This window comes from Pezoporus occidentalis, unplaced genomic scaffold, assembly GCF_034315485.1.
Source record: "Pezoporus occidentalis ecotype Australia unplaced genomic scaffold, CSIRO_AGI_Poc_V1 ctg4, whole genome shotgun sequence".
NCBI classification, from domain to species: Eukaryota; Metazoa; Chordata; class Aves; order Psittaciformes; family Psittacidae; genus Pezoporus; species Pezoporus occidentalis.
The window spans coordinates 30,185,129-30,203,498 of record NW_026915724.1 but is presented as its reverse complement, the minus strand read 5'-3'; positions in this window follow the sequence as shown (position 1 = coordinate 30,203,498).

The following is an 18,370-nucleotide window of genomic DNA, read 5'->3' as shown; positions in this document are numbered from 1 at the left end:
CTAATACACTTAATTTTCTATTCCCTTTAATTATTGCTTGTCCAGGTGGATCTTAAAGGCTGCAACTTAAAAGGAATTTAGACCTGGCAAAAAGCCATACCCTGCCACATCATTAACTGCAAGACAATCGTACCCTGACTTGCCTTATAATAATACAGACAGGGTTCAAAATGCTGCAGTCAGTGTTTTTCTAAAGGAAAGATCTTGCATTAATGGGGAAGACTATGGCGGGGGTTGTATCAGGCTCATCAGACCCTTCTTGAATGAAATGACAGTATATTAACGTGAGAGTTTGTGTCCCTTGGATAATATAGTTTCACAGAGACGCAAGGGATGGTATTTTCTCACAGAAAAATTACCTTTGCATCATCATTACTTGCCTGTAAGTCTAATATGCTGTGATATAGTAGAGTTTAACCCTCACTTCCTATGGGAAGGAACAAATAGGGAACATAGGTTTTATGGACAGAAAGGTGTTTTTCCATCCTGTACCTAAAAGTGCTGAGTTGTGTTTACCTTATAGCCCTGTTTCTGCCTCAGTATGCGGCTGGCTGACTTGTACAGCTGTGTATCACTGTAGCCTGTCTATTGAATACACAGACTCACAGCTGGCTTGTCCTGATATTTTAAAGTAATTTCCAGTAGCACACAGTGTGCTCCTTGGATGTTGTGTCTTGGGGGAATGGGATGGAAGAGAAGGGGTAAAAACAGAAAGAACAACCAGAGGGGAAAAAACCTTTATCTCTTTTCAAGATGTGGTTTGGAAAATGCGACACCCTGATCCCTCTATGCACTATGCCTCCCACAAAAAAAACAACTGGTTTTGTCTGCCGTTAAACACCTAATATGTCTACAGCTTTTATAATGTGGTTCTCCTCAAAATATTTAGTCTTCATGCGAAGACAGCTGTCCTATTCCCTTCTGTCCTGAAATTGTGTTTGGGGGCTTAAGGTTGAAAGAGCCTGACAACCCGATTCCCAGAGACATATAAAAAGAGCAACAGTGGAGCAATGGGAAGTCCCAAACCAGGAGACTGTTCAGTACTCTAGGGCATAGGCGGCAGCATGACTTTGCATTTTAAAAGACCAATTATCAATTGTCAGAAGGGGAATGGGAAGGAAAAAGCATCTTGTGAGCTCCAGTTGGAGTCATTCTGCTTAGTTCAGTGCCTTGGGAGCCTGCACCACAAACCAAAAACTTTTTAAACAAAGAAAGAGCTGGTTACTATTTTGGAACAACATTGGTCCTCTCCTGAAGAAGGGATTGAGCACCTCTGTGCTGGGCTACCTCTGTGCAGTGCTGGTTTTGTTGTTACAAAGGAAGAGTACTGCTGGGTGGCATTGGTAACAGTCAAATTCCTATTTATGCCTGATCAGTTTAGGATCTGTCCTTTAAGAGGTGCAAGGCTGCACTGTATCTGCTGCAGTTTGTCCAAAGAGTCCTTAAATGTTTTGATTCTTCCAGCACTGGAAGAATATCAGTAATTATTCAAAATGCAAAAGAATAGTTGTTTGAGCACATGCTCAGGTTAAAAAAAGAAGCATTGGATGTCTTCATTTTAGTCACATTTATTAGGACCCTTTATTTTACTTGCATTTAGGTACGCAGTTTTAGAAGACCAACCTTTTGGTCGATTGTTATGTTAAGGATACCGTTTTGTCTGCCTGTCCTTAATCATTAGGACTTTCTTGAAATAGCCAATGAACTAGCCTTGTGTAGAAGTGTCTGTAGTCACTAGATTTAGTGGTACTAAGCCTGCCTTCTACCCTTTTTCCTTTTTCCAGCTTTCAAATCCTTTATGTGAATGACAGTTAAATTTGACTTGAAAAATTTGTCTCCTGTGTTAATCAAAGCTGTCTCAAAAATTAATAAGAGGAAGTGCAATTATACAAAGTTTTCATGAAATTGGAAGTGAAAATCAATTCCTAAACATGACTGGGTTCATTGGCAGTGGTACCATTATAGAGACATAAATATAAGTACACCTTACAGGTACACATCCGCTTAATGGTCTAAGCTGAGGTGATAAGACTATTTCCAGGTGGACTTCATTTTCCGACTATTAACAGCTACAGAAGTTGCTTTGGAAGGACCACTGCAGCCAATGCAAGCTGCATGTATTGTTCACCAGCCTGGTGCCGTGTCAGACGCAGAGCCCAGAGCACACTACTGATGGCAGACAGCTTACCATTGCTCACAGAAGCACAGAATTTGGGCCAAACACTGTATTTCTGCAGTTGCACTTCCAGGAAAAAGGAAGGAAGGCATAAAGATAATACATGATTCTTTAAATAAGAATGTCCTCTGCAGATGACTTATATTGGATTTAGCTGGTCTTGGTAATGTACAGTTGGATAGGTGCATGCTTCTGCCTACCACTGTTTACTGGCTCCCAAAGCTAAAAAGACTTCCTCGCTGGGACAGTGTTCACTGATTAATAACTCATTATCAGATGCCATAAATGTGGTGTGAATCTGTCTGTGGAATCTGCTTGTGCCTTCTGCTGTGTAGAAGGTCCCTGCTATCATAAAATATGAACATGTAATGGTATTTAGTTAATTTATCCTCAGAATACCATGTATGAAATTAAATCTTATATTTTCATGTGGGAACATTGTCCTGTTTGTGGCTTCCAAGGAGGGAATGCTGAGTCCATCTGCACACTGCTGCCTCTTAAAGCATCTCCGTAGTGTTCCAGTTGCATCCATTCTTCTTCAGATTTGCATTTAATGCCACAAGCTCCTCTTGTCAAAGTCCTGTCAGGATCCTTCCAGTATCTGCTTACTGCAGCACCTCCGTTTCACATGCATCCCACTTTTCTCTAGAAGGAAATGTTACACCATTATCCACAAGGCCATGGAATTAAAAGGGAAAGAGAAAGCAATTACATGGGTCAGGGTTGGGAGTATGGTCTGTTTGCCTTCTCCATTGCTCCCTCATCAGCTGACTGTGCTTCTCTCTGGCAGCACAGATAAAGAAAGACAGCAAGCATCTGGTATTGCAGGCTTGGCTATCTTGAAAGCAGAAACCCTGGCAGGTCATTTTTATTTCCCTAGCAAACTATCTGGAAGCCTGGACACCCTCTGGACAAAGTCTAAAAGACCAGTTTGGCTCACAGCATCTAGGTATGGCAGGGAGAGTCAGTCTTTCTGGTTTTGCTGGTGAGTGGGGACATGGTGAAGGTGCATTGAAGGCAGAGCTCGGGACAAGGTACCGCTCCCAGAGCACTTCGTCAGGGTCCTTCAGTCAGGTTGAGATGCACAGCATCGAATGACACTGTATTAATCTGTGAGAGAACCAAATTGTCTTTGTTCTCCTCTTCACACTGGACTGGGAAAACAGATCTGGATCACAGAGACCGATGTCCCTTAGTGGTCCCATAATCATCTGGAAGCCCTGGGAACTCTTGCCTCCTGGTCCATCCTGCTGCCCTGAAATCAAATACCAGGTGGGGATCACATCTCAGGTGCCTCAAGAAAAAGCCAAAATAGAGCCCCTTCAGTCATGACCCAAAGGAGAAGTCAGAGCATGTGGCTTGAAACAACCCCCCTGGAGGCCACCAAAGAAGGCTCCACCCCTCTTTCCTCCTCCCTTCCCATAGCCTGGGCAAAGGCAAGCCTGGGGGCCTCAGATGGATGGTGGGGAGCTGTAAGTGACACCCAGCAGGCCAGTGGCTGGGTTTAAGGGAGAGAGGCTGGTGTATCGGGACCTTCTGCAATGCCTTTTCCCAGCACTCGGATGCCTGTCTTATCACCCTCACCCTGGCTCAGGGAAATGAAAATCCATCAGCGGGACAGCCTGGGTAAAGTAACACAGACAAGTCAACCATCAGAATCGGTGTGCTTAATCCAGAGCACAGCTGGGCACTGCGTTGCTTGCGGGGGAGCTGCCACAGCTGCCTTTCTGACGCAAAAGATCCCAGATTTCTGAGGTCTGCCAAAATCCAGCCCTCCACTGCTGGTTCTGTCCTTGCCTCGTACCTTGAAACTGCCCCTGGACAAGGGAAAAAGGAAAACCAAAAATACAAGCCAGCCTCAAACTTCCCTGTTATTAGACTGTTTAGGGGTTTTAAAGCTCACAGTTTCCTTGAGGGGAAAAATAATGTGTCAAAAAATACCAAGCCTCCTGACTTGGAGGAGGACTTACTGAGTTTGCTTGCTAGCTGTTTCAGAGTTTGTCTGCCAATTAAACCTCTCCTAATGAGAAATATAACATTCATTAATGGGTAAACATCTGCTTAGAATATGGTGTCCTCCTTTATCCTAAAGAGCAGTATCACAGGAACAGCAATCATTAATGATGATGGGGTTTAGCTGCAATAAAAAGTACCTCTTTTTACAGTATTTTAAAAGAATTGATGTTTGCATAACAAATTAAAGAAATTCAGACTGGGAATGCACACATCTGCAGGATGTCCTCGAGGCACTAACCTTACCCAAGAACACAAAGTCCTTGTTATGATATGCAAACTAATGAATCAGCTGAAGGAAGCATTTATATTTTGACAGTGTTTTAACTTTCTCTGCTTCAAATTAGCTGTGATGGTGGCTGTGGCTATGACTCTGTAAAATTCTGTGAACTTCCCGGCTAAAATTAGTCTTGCCACTGCTGGATGTTATCACAGAGAAAGTAATTTGCAGGAAAAGGAATAATTGATCTGAAACTACTCCTTGCGAGTTTTGATATTTGGAGAAAACATGCTGCAGATTAGAGCTGTCATTTGCACTCTTGCCTGTGATATGCTAAACCTGTACTGGTCTTAGCTGGTTTAGACATAAAATTAAACCAGGTTGAGGTAGCAGTAGGTGTGTGGGCAGGCTGTGGTCTCACTCAACCTTTCAAATGCATCTTATTACCTTTTATTAAAACAATGTGTTTTCTGTCAGAGTGAGCTTATAAGAGCCCTGAATGTCAATTTATTGAGGATTTCAACTAACATTTATTAATCTCTCTATTAAGCATTTTGTGCAGTGCTTCCTTAGCCACTAGAGCATTTTTAAATTTCTAAACTTCAAGGTCCTTCTGTCTTCTGCCTAGATATCTGCTCCAGAATTAGTTTGAAAAGCATTTAATTGGCTATAAATGGCTGGTTTGGTTTTGTTTGTTTAGTTGGTTGGTTTTTACATTTCCTTTACATTATTTTGACATTGATTTGTCAAACCCAAAGCTTTACTCATTATCAGATTGGAGGAAAAAACTATTATGCATCATTCCTTGGCTTGCATCACATGGGAGTTCAGATTTGAGCTCATGCTGCAGTTGGCCTGGCTGCCACCAGCATGCAGAAATATTTGAGCTGTAGTATGCTTTGTGAAAACATGTCTTCAGCATACTCCCATATGTAATTTTATCCCAGCTGCCTGAGATCTAAGTTTCCTGCAGCACAGCGTGCTTTGGTATCCATGTTCTCTGGCACAATGGCCCTAGAGCAGAATGTTGTGCTGCAGTGACGTAGCCCTCCCCAGTCAGTAGGTGCTTGTTTGTACTTTAGCATGAGCACAAGGGGCTGGTGCCCCACTGGGGGAAGAGGAACATGCCCTAGCCTCTTTACGTGTGTAATGCTCATACAAAACTCTCATGTAGCCATCCTGGAGATATTATTTAAAAGAACAGTTTGTATTCTTATTCAAAGATTACACAGGCACTGCTGACAAGGTCAGTGTCTAGAAGGATTAGCTGGCATGTAAAGGCCAACCAGATAAATAAAGCTTCTCAGGAGTAGCATTAATTTGCCTGCTAGTGCATGTATTTATTTAGTAGCTTTCTTCATCTCCTGACTTTACAAATCAGTCTTCTTACTTGTTTATGCTGGCTCCTACTCCTCATCTTTCTTTGTCCTTCTTCTCTTTCCCTCTGTAGGGTGCTGGCAGGTGGTGTTGAGGGATATTTCTATTTCTTCTGCATTGTTCCTATGTGTTTCTCTTACTCATTGCTTGAGTGTATTGTGAAAAAAAAAAACAAACAGATGGCCTTTTTTAAGTTTGCATATCCAGTAACTAGAGGTGTGGTATACTTGCAAAACACTGCCTAGAGATCAGGTGATGAGCACATCTATACACACAAGTGCAACCACATGCACAAACACCATCCTGCCTTTAAAAAGGTATCCCCACCTATAAAATTACTTTTCTCTATTATAGTATGGAATTACTGCTGGAGATTCAAACACATTAGGTCAGGATATGACTATAATGTGAAAAGATTTACTGGTCATTTTTTTGCTAGAACAGTTCAGCTTGTGCAGTAGAAGCAAACTTTGTGTGTATATGTGTGTGTATATATAGAGATATATATAAATCACTTCTCATCCATGATAAAATCCTTTTTTTCTCTGTTTTTCAACATTGCTTTTTCCTAAAGTTGCAGATTTTAAAACCACAGGCAGCATTGTTTCAAAAATAGAGATAAGAGCCCTCCTATGCTTTTTCTCTGTGTACCACTTCACACTATTATAGCTTTGCAACTGTCTGTGTAACTACCAACATTACCTTTACTCCTCCATTTTCCACTTTGTCTAAGCTACCTCTGCACTTGAGGGGTTCTTCGCCTGCTGCTGCTGTGACACATCAGTGTTCCCAGCTCTCTAGTGCCACTGCTGCTACCACTGTTCTGCTCACTGGGGCTGCCCCCAGCCCTGGCTCTGACTCCCCTCCTCCAGTACTATACTTCCCGCTGTTGCTTTGATTTGTAGTGTCCTGTGACAGTCCTCACAACCCTGAAACGTTTTTCCTTCTTCCTTGGTTGTTTCTGCTTTTTCTTTGTTTCTGGGTAGCAACCCAACATGCTAGGTTTGCAACACAGGAGGAGTCCCAGGTTCAGGGAACCTGGCATGTAACATTATTCCTATTATTTCAAATTCTTTTATCACTTTAAATAGTCATATTCACCTCTCTCTTTCCAACCTCTTTTTCACTGTGACATACCTTGTGGCTTCTGAGCCTGAAAGAGGATAGGTCAAAAAAAAAAAAAAAATCAGTCAGATTAACAAAACATGTATTAAAAAACAGTATAAAATTTCCATTGTTTCCCATCCTACTGAGTTATGCTAACTATAGCCAACAGTCTCAGTTTAGTTGCCTTATACTGGTTCTTGAAAGACATAATTAAGTATCTAAGTAAATTGTACCATGGAGGAAGCTCAGCGTCTACGGTTCTGTGGGTATCTAGAACATCCTCAGATTAAACCTCAGTAGTAGGGGGTTTTGTCAAGGTTTTGATGCCAGACCAGGCATTTCCAACTCCAGCTGTCCAAAATCCATAAATCATCAAAATCTAGAGGTTGCTGTAAGAATTCTGAGATTAAAGCCAACTTGAACAAAAGCTACTTCTGTTTTTCCCTGATTTGTTTTGTTTGCTGACGCTGCAGTCTTTGAAGTTCTATTTTCAAGACTTTTTTCTTCACAACCAGGAGGGATAGCAGTTGCCTTTATTGCCAAATGAGAGCTTGACAGTGCCATGTGAACTCAAGAACTGTGGCTTTTATTATTTTATCGTGCTTGTTTGCAATACTTAAGGCTCCTCCCAGAGTTGGTAACAAGGGATTTAACTTTGAAAATTTTAGCATCTGCATCTGATTATATCTTTGTAGGACTTCTTATGGGCCTGTTCTTTGAAATAGCTCCATATTAACTAGAACTATGAGTCTGCTGAAATAAAGCTCTAGGTTTAATCCTACTTACACAGCGTAGGTCTAGTGTTTCACAAAAGCAGCATCACAGAAATATGAGCTTTGAGTAGATGCACTTACCCCATAAATTAGGTTCTTGGCTATAACATTTCATCTTTATCTTACTAGGTGAGAGTTATTTGGTATCACAAAGGAGTACTTTCATTAGTGCAAAATTTGGTTCTCTTCTGTTTCCTGGTGGGGTTATAATTTTTTACTTTATTCTCTGGTATATGCGGCACTCTGTAGCTGTGGTGCACAGTTTCAGCTGTTAAATCTGTGGAAATCAGTTTGTCTTCCTCAGCATTTGAGACACCTTCGTGTGTAGTGTCATCTTCAGACAAAGGAACTGCTGAAACTAAGCTGCTTTGCATATATTTTGCATTAAGACATTACTTCATTCCTGGTCATGTAAATTAGGATGCTTCCTGAATAGCAGAAGTAGTTTAGATGATTATGTTTCAGAAAGGAAACATTTCCTTTAAAGATAAAACCTAAAGTAACCTCTTAGGAAATCTCATGCTTCTGCTTCCCTCCCTTTCAGCTATACTAGCTCCCCTACCTAACAACTCTCTCTCCTGCCACCATTCCCAGGAATATAGTGCAAAGGTTGCAAAATGCAGGAATTCAGCCTGCACCACTGAAATCAATATGAATTGTAATCATTGGCTCTTACAAGGATTTATGTTTTACCAGTAATGCTGTCTTAGCCACTCCTATTTTCCCTTCAACATCATTTTCTAGATCCCAACCAAGGTAGAAGTAGGTAAAATCTGTATACTTATTTATATTTTACTTACCTATCATTTACTTGTATCTTATTCATCCTAACTTATCTGTTTATGCATTTGTAACCTGGATCAGCTGGCTGATCTAAGTGACTGCACTGCCTGGCAAACTGGAGGCAGCTAAGAGACAGTAGTTAATACCTGGGAGTAGGTACTCTATAATTTGGTAGTGCTGCTGGACGATGCAGCCATGACTTCAGAGTGTGGTTCCATGAGCATTTTATTTGATTGGGAAGGAGACTAAAGATGTTGCCAGTCCCAGTTTTCTCATAATCTCCTACTCTTGAATTGCAATTTATCCCTTTCTGATGTGTGCCAGTAAAACTGTAAGACTGCACTATAAAATGGTCAAGGAAATGAGAGAACCTGAGGTTTTTGGAAGCTAATTTTTAATGATGAGTTTAGAGTGCAGGCTCCCAGACAGTTGTATCAGCACAATTCAGGGTGACAGTGAACCGCAGCGTGGGGGATGCAAAAGCATAAGGGACAGGATCTTGTGAGGCAGCTTTCCAGCCAAAGAAAGCGTACCCAGCACCACATCCAGTATCCTGACCCAGGTGAATTTGCAGCGGTTGTGCCGCACCTTTAAAGTATGAAATTCGCAGGTATTAAAAAGCATCTGTTTCTGTAAAGCAGTTAATTAAACTAGTCATATTTTACTGGTTACGTAAAATAGCTAACCCGTAATTTAAACTTCTTGTTGCACATTAAAGGCACTCCTTTGTGGGAGATGCATAAAATAAATACACTTCTGTGGCACCACTCAGTGTTGCTAATTTTTCACAAGCGACAGGGAATTTTAAATGCAGCAGTGCCATTGATTTTCAAGGGAATTTAGAACTCCCGAGTCGTCTTGGCTCTTTCAAAAAATTTTACCCCTAATGATTTTCTTTGGGAGAGTTAAAAAGCTCACATGCCACCAGCAGTTGTGTAAAGAGAACACTTACTGTGTTGGGTGCTTAGTCATAAGGATTTAGCATTAGAAGTCTTCCTGTGTCTCTGTGTGTTGCATGTGGCTTTACCACACATAAATTATCCAGCTTTCCTTTTTCCTCCTACGTGCAGAAAAATACACAGACATTCAAAAGGTGAGGGAACCATCTGAAACACGAACCCATGCCTTTTATTCCCACTTTAGATTTAGGCTGGAAGATAGCTCCAGAACTAGCCCCAGTAAAAGAACTGCTTTATGCAAAGCAAAAGAAAAGCAGAGTAAAAACTATTGAGTTGTAAAAGCAGTGGAGCTGCAACTCTTTAGCATTCAAGCAACTATCTCTAGAAGAGAAGCAGATTATGCAGTATCATATTGCAAAAGGCCTGTTAACCCTGTTGCGCTTACTCGGAGCTACATATTTACTTTTGTCACCGTATAGCAGCGATTGCATTATATCCTTCCTGCCAGGACACGAGGAGAAACAGAAGGTTAAGCGTAAATGGGGGAGGGGAAAAGAAGGAGGGAGAAGCAGCAGGAAAAAGGCTAAAAAAGGAGAAAAGAACAGCTGAAGAGAAAAGAAAAACTTCCTCAACAAGGCAGGAAAAGATCCTAACGAAACTTGGAGAAACAGCAGACCAGGCACTGCACAGATGGCATTACTAAAGCAATTGTATTTCATCCTTGATATGACTGAAACCAAGATAGTTTGGTCATAAGAAAATAGATGCAATTTATGAAGCGTACATAAAAGTGGGAGGCGCAGAGTCTGGCACCAGTGTAGCCTAAAGGAATTTCCATGATTTGTGCCATGAATGCTGAATGGGAGACTTGTAAAAAGCACCTTTCTCTTACGGATAGCTTGCTGGAATTTGTAAATATAGCCAAAAAAACAACAACAAACCACCACTGAAATAAAATAGTACAAAGTGATGAAAATGCCAAAGGCCCGTTCTCCAGATACAAAAATATGTAACCACAAACACATTCACTTTAGGGGTGTTCAAGCCTCAAGATGGTGGTGAGTAACAGAAATGGCAGAAGACAACAAGGTCTGGTTTCATAGCTTGGGGTATCTCAAAATAAAGGGTTCATGGGTGGGGGGTGATGGGGTAACAGGCTTAGCAAAAAGCATCCAAAGTGTGTCCCTTGCTACCATCTGCCACTTTTGCCACGGCAGGTCATAGCACCTTCCTAGTAATTTCAGCACTCATAGGATCAGGCACTGTCATCAGGTTTGACAACCAGACCTATTGCATTTCACTCGTTTTGTGGAGGACCCATTAGTTTGACCTCCATCCTAATATCCCCTGGACATCATTCATCTTTCTGAGATGCATTTACAGTGCTGTGGCTTAGCTTCTCATTGTGTTGCAGCAAAAGCAGCCGGCCTGGCTGGTGGGAGAGACTGTGGCCCTGCAGCTAGTGTGGTCCCTCATGTGGTCCCTCTAGCCACAAGCACTTGCCTCTGCTTCCATTCTCCTTGCGAGGCTCAGCTGCTGTTGAGCGCGCAGCTGTGGCCAAGCGCACAGCCCTATGGGGCAAGGATACAATCCACCTCCAGGCACATTCCCATGGGCCAGCCTTATCACCTCTCCCATCGTATGAGCCCATGCCAGAGGTCTGGACAATGTAAAAAACATTTTCTCTTTGCTGAAGAAAGAGCTGGAAGGAATTTTCAACTCATTAACAGAATATCTTGGCTTGAGTAGAAGTGGCATTTTTCTTCAAAATGTGTTAGCTGACTCCTTTTAACTACTATATTATATATTCCGGCACAGGCTGAGCAAGTAATGTTTTAATATGTGTTAGGTAATGCACATGAGCCCTAGGAATGAGCCAACTAAACCATATTAAGGTACAATTTGTCCTGTCAATAACAGGAGTCTAAAACCTGTTAGCTAACACACTTGAGAAAAGAGAAAGAAAACAAAACTCCTTTTATTCCCACCCACCAGCATCCCTAGCACTGAAGGAGGTTTGTGGATCTCAAGATGGTCTCAACATGGGAAACAGTGAGAAGCAGCCAAATGGGCACATTAAGTTACAACTGTCTCTAAAAATACTGGTTTATAACAGCACAGAAGCCTTTTGAGTCTGGCTCTTCCAAATTAGCTGTATGAAAGACTTAGGAATCTCTGCTAAGTGGCTAGGACATACTTTTTAAAAAACTCTGGCCTCTTGCTAGACGTTGATGTGAAGTGTAAATCCATAATAATTTGGAGAGTACTGAGCTGATGAGAGGGAGAGAGACAGCGTGGTACTGCCTCGGTGCTGTGAAAATAAGAGTAACTTCACTGAACACAGCCAGATTTAGTCTGGTGCAGTGGAGAAGAATAGCATCCTGGAGCTGTACTGTTATTACCAGTTGGATAACTGGATTTTCCACTGTCTCTGCAAGATAAATATTAACTGGAGAAAGAGCTCTCCCTGACTGTTGTGCTCTCATTTGCTGTAGGGGCAGCATATTTGATGAAGGTTGCAGAGGTGTGGATAGCTCAGCGCAGCAGCCAGAAGCACAGCAGACCCTGGGAAGATAGTATTACTGGCTTCAGTCCTCTGAATTGGTGTTCTTCCAAACCGAATTACTGATTTCCATCACACTGGGACAGCACCCACTACTCACCAGTGTAAGCCTGGTTCATATATTTATATACCACAATAAGCATGCACAACACTTGAAGCAATTAAGGGATCTTACAGCATAACCCAGGCTTAACACAGAAAAGGATTACAATAAACAATGGGAGGAAAGAGGAAGAATGAAGGGAAGAATGAGAAAACATGATGAAATTATTCTATACACATCAACCTTTACTTCCTTTTATTATAAGTGCTTTATTTAAACAATGATCGAGTACTGAAGACTTAAAATTTTACAAATGCTAACTTTTCCTTTAGAGCATCAGCAGACTAAGGAATTGACCTAAGGCTGAATATGCAGCTGAATATGCAAAGCAACAATGCAACGCAGTGTTTTCTCTGAGAAAGCCTACCTAGTCCCCGGCTTGTAATTGTCACCTGTAATAAAGTCACCCCACTTGCCCCTCCTAAGCAGCAAACAAACAGGGATTAAATTCTTTGGCTGTATTCTTCCTTGTTTTGCATCTCAGGTGGTTGTTTTTAAGTGGGTAAAACCCTACCACACGCATCATGTTTGTACTGGTAGCAAAATGGTAGCAAAAGATAGTGCGTTCCAATTAATGAAGATTAAAGAAAGCAAATCCTGGCTCTGTTCTTTATGTTTGTATGTGTGACTAAAGCACAACAAGTGAAGAGAGAACCCCAGGCACAAGCAGGTGAGAGAAATGGTACAGGTAGCTGCTGCTGACAGGAGGCCCCAAATGGAAGGTTACCTAAAAGCCAAGGAGGCATAGAAAAGATGGACATAGCACAGGGTCCAAATCTACAGCTGAGGGCAGGCACAAAGGGAAAAGGTCATGGAAAAATCACGCCAGGGAGAAAGTACTGGAAATTGTTTATAAGGTATAGACAAAGACCCTGTATGGAGGTTCCCAGACCCAAATCCTTTGCTTTCATGGCCAGCTGCCGTGACCAGACTGACAAAAAGTGGCCCTCTAAGAATGAATGGTGTTATCGAGACTTTACACGTAATCCCAGCATTGCTAATGGGGGAGGGCGTGCAGGTCCTTCACTGCTGCTTCCTCCTGCTCTGTCCCTGATGGATCAGAATTAACACAGCCTGCAGTGCACACCAGGCTGAAAAGTTCATGCAATACTAAACCCTAACATTTTTCCAGATATTTATCCAAAGTGGGAAACTCTTAAGAAATTACTGTAACAAGAAACCAAACAGAGAACATGGGAGAGATGGGTGACAGAAAGTGGCAAGCACACTGTCCGTGACCATCGAGCCAGCAGCACAGCTGTAGGAAGTGGCAGGCACTCTGTTCTTGTGACCTCAGCTGGATCTGCATCTGCGTTTCCTATTGATGCTGGTGCTGGGAAGTACAAATGATTTTGATTTGATTTTTCTTCTCACTCAGGATTGAAACCCAGTTTTCCCAGGCCATGGCGTATTTGCTTTGCATTTGCTTCGCATTTGCTTCATGGGCAGAAGTTTGGCCCCTATGATTCATGTTGGAAAAATGAAACAGTTGGCCAATAAATGGAATGAGACTCCCTGTCTAGTTATCCTTGCAACGTGCTTTTGCCTGGTCCCATTACCCAGTAATTGATGCAGTTTCACCATCTGCATGGTCAATAATTGTACCCATGAATATTCCCATCCAAATGGGTAATATTAGACTTACTAATTTATTGTTTCTGTAGTGACTGATGACTGTACACAGTAAGGATCACAACACAAATGTCCCAGGTAGCCCTTTGACTAGCATTACCTCAGCAATCAGCAATGTCACAGCTTCCCTGGGCCACTCATGCATTTACCTCCCAGTCAGCCTAGTCAGCCCTCCCACCACAAGGTCCTGATCTCAGCTGCACCAAAGGAACCCAGAGCTACAGGCTGAGACTGGCCCTGTCACATCTGGTGTATCCAGTGTGTGCCCAGCAACTATAACGAGTGAGGCTCTTTCCATGCCTGAGCTGACTCTGGATGAAGAGAAAGGCTTGGAGATACCTCAGTGGATAGTACTCAAGCCACACGCAAACAGAACAACTCTGGAATGTCTCCTGCAGCCTATCCTCCTTCGTCTTGTAGGTTGCTACATACATTAGGTCGTTGCAGGGGAAGGCAGATACCTGCGTATTGGCTTGGTTTTGCTCAGTATCTGATTACCTCCAAGCAGCTCACTCACTACAGGGAAAAAATTCAGTCTTACACTAATGGGGTCTCTTCTGGGCAACATAAATTATCTCGCTCAGCCAGCCTCTCTTAGAATTTTTAAATGAGTGCTTTCGTATAATCCATTTATAAAAGTAGCCCTCATTGTATTGTGTTAGCAAAGCAAGGACTGTTTGATAATATTTGATCAAGATGTTAAAAGAAAGAATAAGAAAATCTTTCTCCTGTTCAAAAATGTTTTCAGATAATATGACCAGTCTGAATGTGTGTGAGGAGACACCTGGAAACCTGAAAGAAGGAAGCCAGACTCAGTTATCTTCTGCTACTGAAACTTTTGGCAAGTTATAGGATTCTAAATTTATAAAACGTTCCCTTTGTTAGCTTGCTTTTGGCTGTAAGCAAAATCTCTCAGTTGATTTAGCATCTATATAGTAATAAAACTTAACCAAACAGCATGTCAGGTGATGCTGACTTTGGTATCTAGTGTCCATATCTAATATTGCAGGGGATACAGATCCTTAAAATCAGTGTCTGACACAAGAAAATTTTTTCTTGTGACACCTCTACTATTATCAGCCAATACCATATGAAAATGGCCAAGATAATTACCAAGAGGAGCAAACTTAGCTGTCACCAAGTTACCCTTAATGCAGCTGAGAGGGGATGGAACAGAGACAGCTTAAGTTATCTTGTATTTATCCTTTGCATTCCCAGGCTGCTCAGGGGCTTTTTTCATCCCTGCATAATTTAAAGCAGCCTCAGAGCATTCACATTCTGTTTCTTCGAGTCAGGAGTAAAGAGGAAATGGCTTGAAACTCTTCAGGGGCAAAATGCCTTCTGCCCTCTGGTTGAGCAGCCTTAAGACACTACTGCTCCACACATCGCAACACTGACAAAGGGAAACCTGGGCAATGTGTTTCACTACACGCTGACTTGGCAAGCTAGGAGAAATGCAGTTATGGTAATAGAAATACTTTTGGTATAGAAATGTTTCTTAACTACCTCACCTCTACTGTAAGTAGTCATCAGTGTACACCACCTTGGCCTGAGTCACCCAAAATGCTGTAAAATTCCACCTATGCCTATGAGGGCTGATCCACTAAGCTAATATCTGGAGGCTGGATGGGAGGAAGAAGCTGATAGCTTTCCTGCAGCTACTAAAACGCAGCCTGTGGCTGGGGCCCTGTTCCCAGGACAGGGAGAAAATGGAAAAACCTATCTGATCAGTTCAAAACACCCAGTTGTCCATTTGTCTCCTAGAGCCAGAGCATGGGTCTGTGTTGAAAGTGTGACTGTGATGACATACGTGGTTCATAATGTGTTTCTTGCCAGTGTCTCACTCAGCTTTACCCTCAGAATGTAGAAAATATGTAAGTTAGGACTTCAGGCTGAGGCTGCGAGGCAGGATCTTCTTTGGCCTCATTGCACTTAAGTCCTCAGAATGAGACTCCAAACCTGCCTAATAGGTTAACAAGGAAGTCAGTTGAAGTTCATGAAGTGTTCGGTCTGAATCATTCCTCCTTCGTACGGCAAATGTAAGACCTGGGGCCACCATCTCACCTTTGGCACTCTTTCATCCTGAGTTCTGAATCAGCTGGATCCCTGTAAGTCAAACATTGTCAATGAGTGAAAGATGTCATCAAAGCAACTTGGTTTTGGAGACTCTGGACACTGGCAGAGAAGTCTGAGTCGTTAACCTAGTCTGTCAGAGTCTGTAGTAGGGCTTTCAGGTCTCCTCAGGTTCAGTGCTGGTCAAGCACTCCTTCTGCAGGTCTTCAGCCTCTTCCCATGCAGGAACTGCTCTTATTGCTGTCATACCGTCCCTGTGAACATAGCACCTCAGAAGAATTACAGGCAATAAGGAAGTTTATCATTACGTTTCTGTACAAGTTTAGCTATAAAGCTGCATTATTTGAGCTGACAGAATCATGCATAACAAAAACTCTTTTTTCCCTTTTTTTTGTTTTAATCCACAAAGCTTGTCTGGAGGCTTGGTGGCTGGGCTGGCAATTAGCACAGTTCACAGAAGTAAGTGGGAGTGATGTTTCTTCCGTAACACAGATGTATATGAGTTTTGTAGATGCCACTTTTGCAAGTGGCATTGTCTGTTCCTTGCAATATCTTCCCTTAAAGAGAATGCATCATCTTCCAGGCCACATTTATGAAGATGTGCAGTTTAGATGTATCTTATAGGAAAATGACAGAATCACTTTGCTTCTAGCAAATTCTATGGACAAAGTCTTGCACTTTCAGGATAAAAAAATAGGCTTACAGTATTTCTTCTGTCCTTGTTTTGACAAAGTGCCTTATGCCTCCAGTCATGGTGGGGCTCATTATAATGAGGGTAAAAATCAAATCCAGAACTTAGCTGACTAACAGTCTCTTATTAGGAAGTTTCATTTCCAATAAGTCCTTTAGGGTTTTTTTTTTTTGTAATTTAGGAGTATGGTCACAAAGATTAGTAGTGGTAAACCAAATTTAATTTTAATAGAAATGGGTTTGGGTTTTTAAAAAAAAAAATCCTGTGTAACTTCATATTTTTGTCTTCCATTCTATTTTCCAGACACAGGAAAGGCACCAGGTAAAATCTGGGCTTTGAGTTGATTGCAAAGTTGACCTACGACTCAGCCTGAGGTTGTAATACTGTTTTATATCCTGCTTGATCCAATTCATCACCCCTTGCTGTTAGAAACAAATGATGGCGCACTGGTTAAGGCAAAGAACAGGAGCATGTAGATTTAGTTCTCTGCTTTGCAGTAGTCCAGAGAAAGTCACTTAGTCCAAAAGACTTTGAAGGATTTCACTCCTCTTTTGGTACCTCTAACCTCCACCAAGTTCCAAAACACAAGTCAGACATCTCTGAGGATTTCAATCTTGAGCTTTTGGCAGCAGCTCATCCCCCCTGGGAGGAAGGATTATAATTTTTCCCTCTCTCACAACAAGAAAAAGGAAATTATTAATCTGTGGAAAGCTTGAAGATTGCAGCAATGGACTCAGGGTGATCGTTGTTCATTTACAAAATTAGGCAGAAACTGGTACAGGTGAAGAAGGTTGTTTGTGAAAAAGAACTATGGAAGTATAGGTGAAATCTTAAAGACCTCTTCTCCATGGATTTGGAAAGACTCCATAGCAGCATTTTAGTAGTAAGCATTGCTTTAGTGTCCATACAAAAAAAAAATAATCCCTCATCCGCAACAGCAACAATTTGTGTACATCTTAAATGTCTTTTCCAACCTAAGTGATTCTATGATTCTATGATTTTGGCTTTTGTCATATGGCTGCCCTAGAAGTACCTACATGTCAGTAATGCTGAACGGGCAGTGTCAGAGGAGCCTTCTGTGTCTGTCAGTCAACCATTACACAAACACACAGCATCGGAGCACGTGGGGTAGGTGTCTTCTGTTTAAAACCTGCAGATAATTGCCTCACCCACTTACCTGGAGTAAGAAGATATTGCAATAGCTTATTATATCTCTAGTGGTACTGGAAAGTAAAATTATATTACTGCTGCTGTTTGATATCATGATAATAAAGAAAGATTTCTCATAATAGTTATTTTCTGATAGCTAATTGCATATTGCTGTCTGCTGTCCTTCCATCTGTACATACATATTTGGCATCACACTAAAAATATAATAATCACGTCTTTTCTGTGCTACTCTGATACAGAAAGTAGTCCTGAGCCCTATGAGTTACATTTCTAAGAGCTATTTCATAAAGAAGAAGTTCAGACTTCTTTTGGTGACACATTGCATGAGTTACATATCATGAATACAAGTATTCCCTGCCAATATATTTTCAATTGATAAAATTGATGAAAATATGGAAGGGAAAGAAACAGAGCAATGATTGCACGGTGTAATTTACTGTATACAGTAAAATGAGCTTCTTATGTACAGCTTCCCATGGGACATGAGTACAGACAGGGAACCTCCTCTTGTTTCTAAAGAAGAAAAAAAAATTAGAGGCATGGAGGGTTACTAATCTGCAGAGCAACCATTAAGATAAAAGCAGATGGGGACCTGGCTCAGAGGGCTGGTAACAGGATATGGCACCATTTCCTTCCAGGTTACTGACTGGAGTAAAGTTCAGGTTGTTAGCTACTGAAAATTGTGATATTACCATCCAATGTATGTTCAGTGGCCTTTAATAAAGAGGGCTGTTTCTTGCAGTCCCATTTCTTGTAGTACCAGAACCAGCTGAAGCGGCAGCTCAGGGCT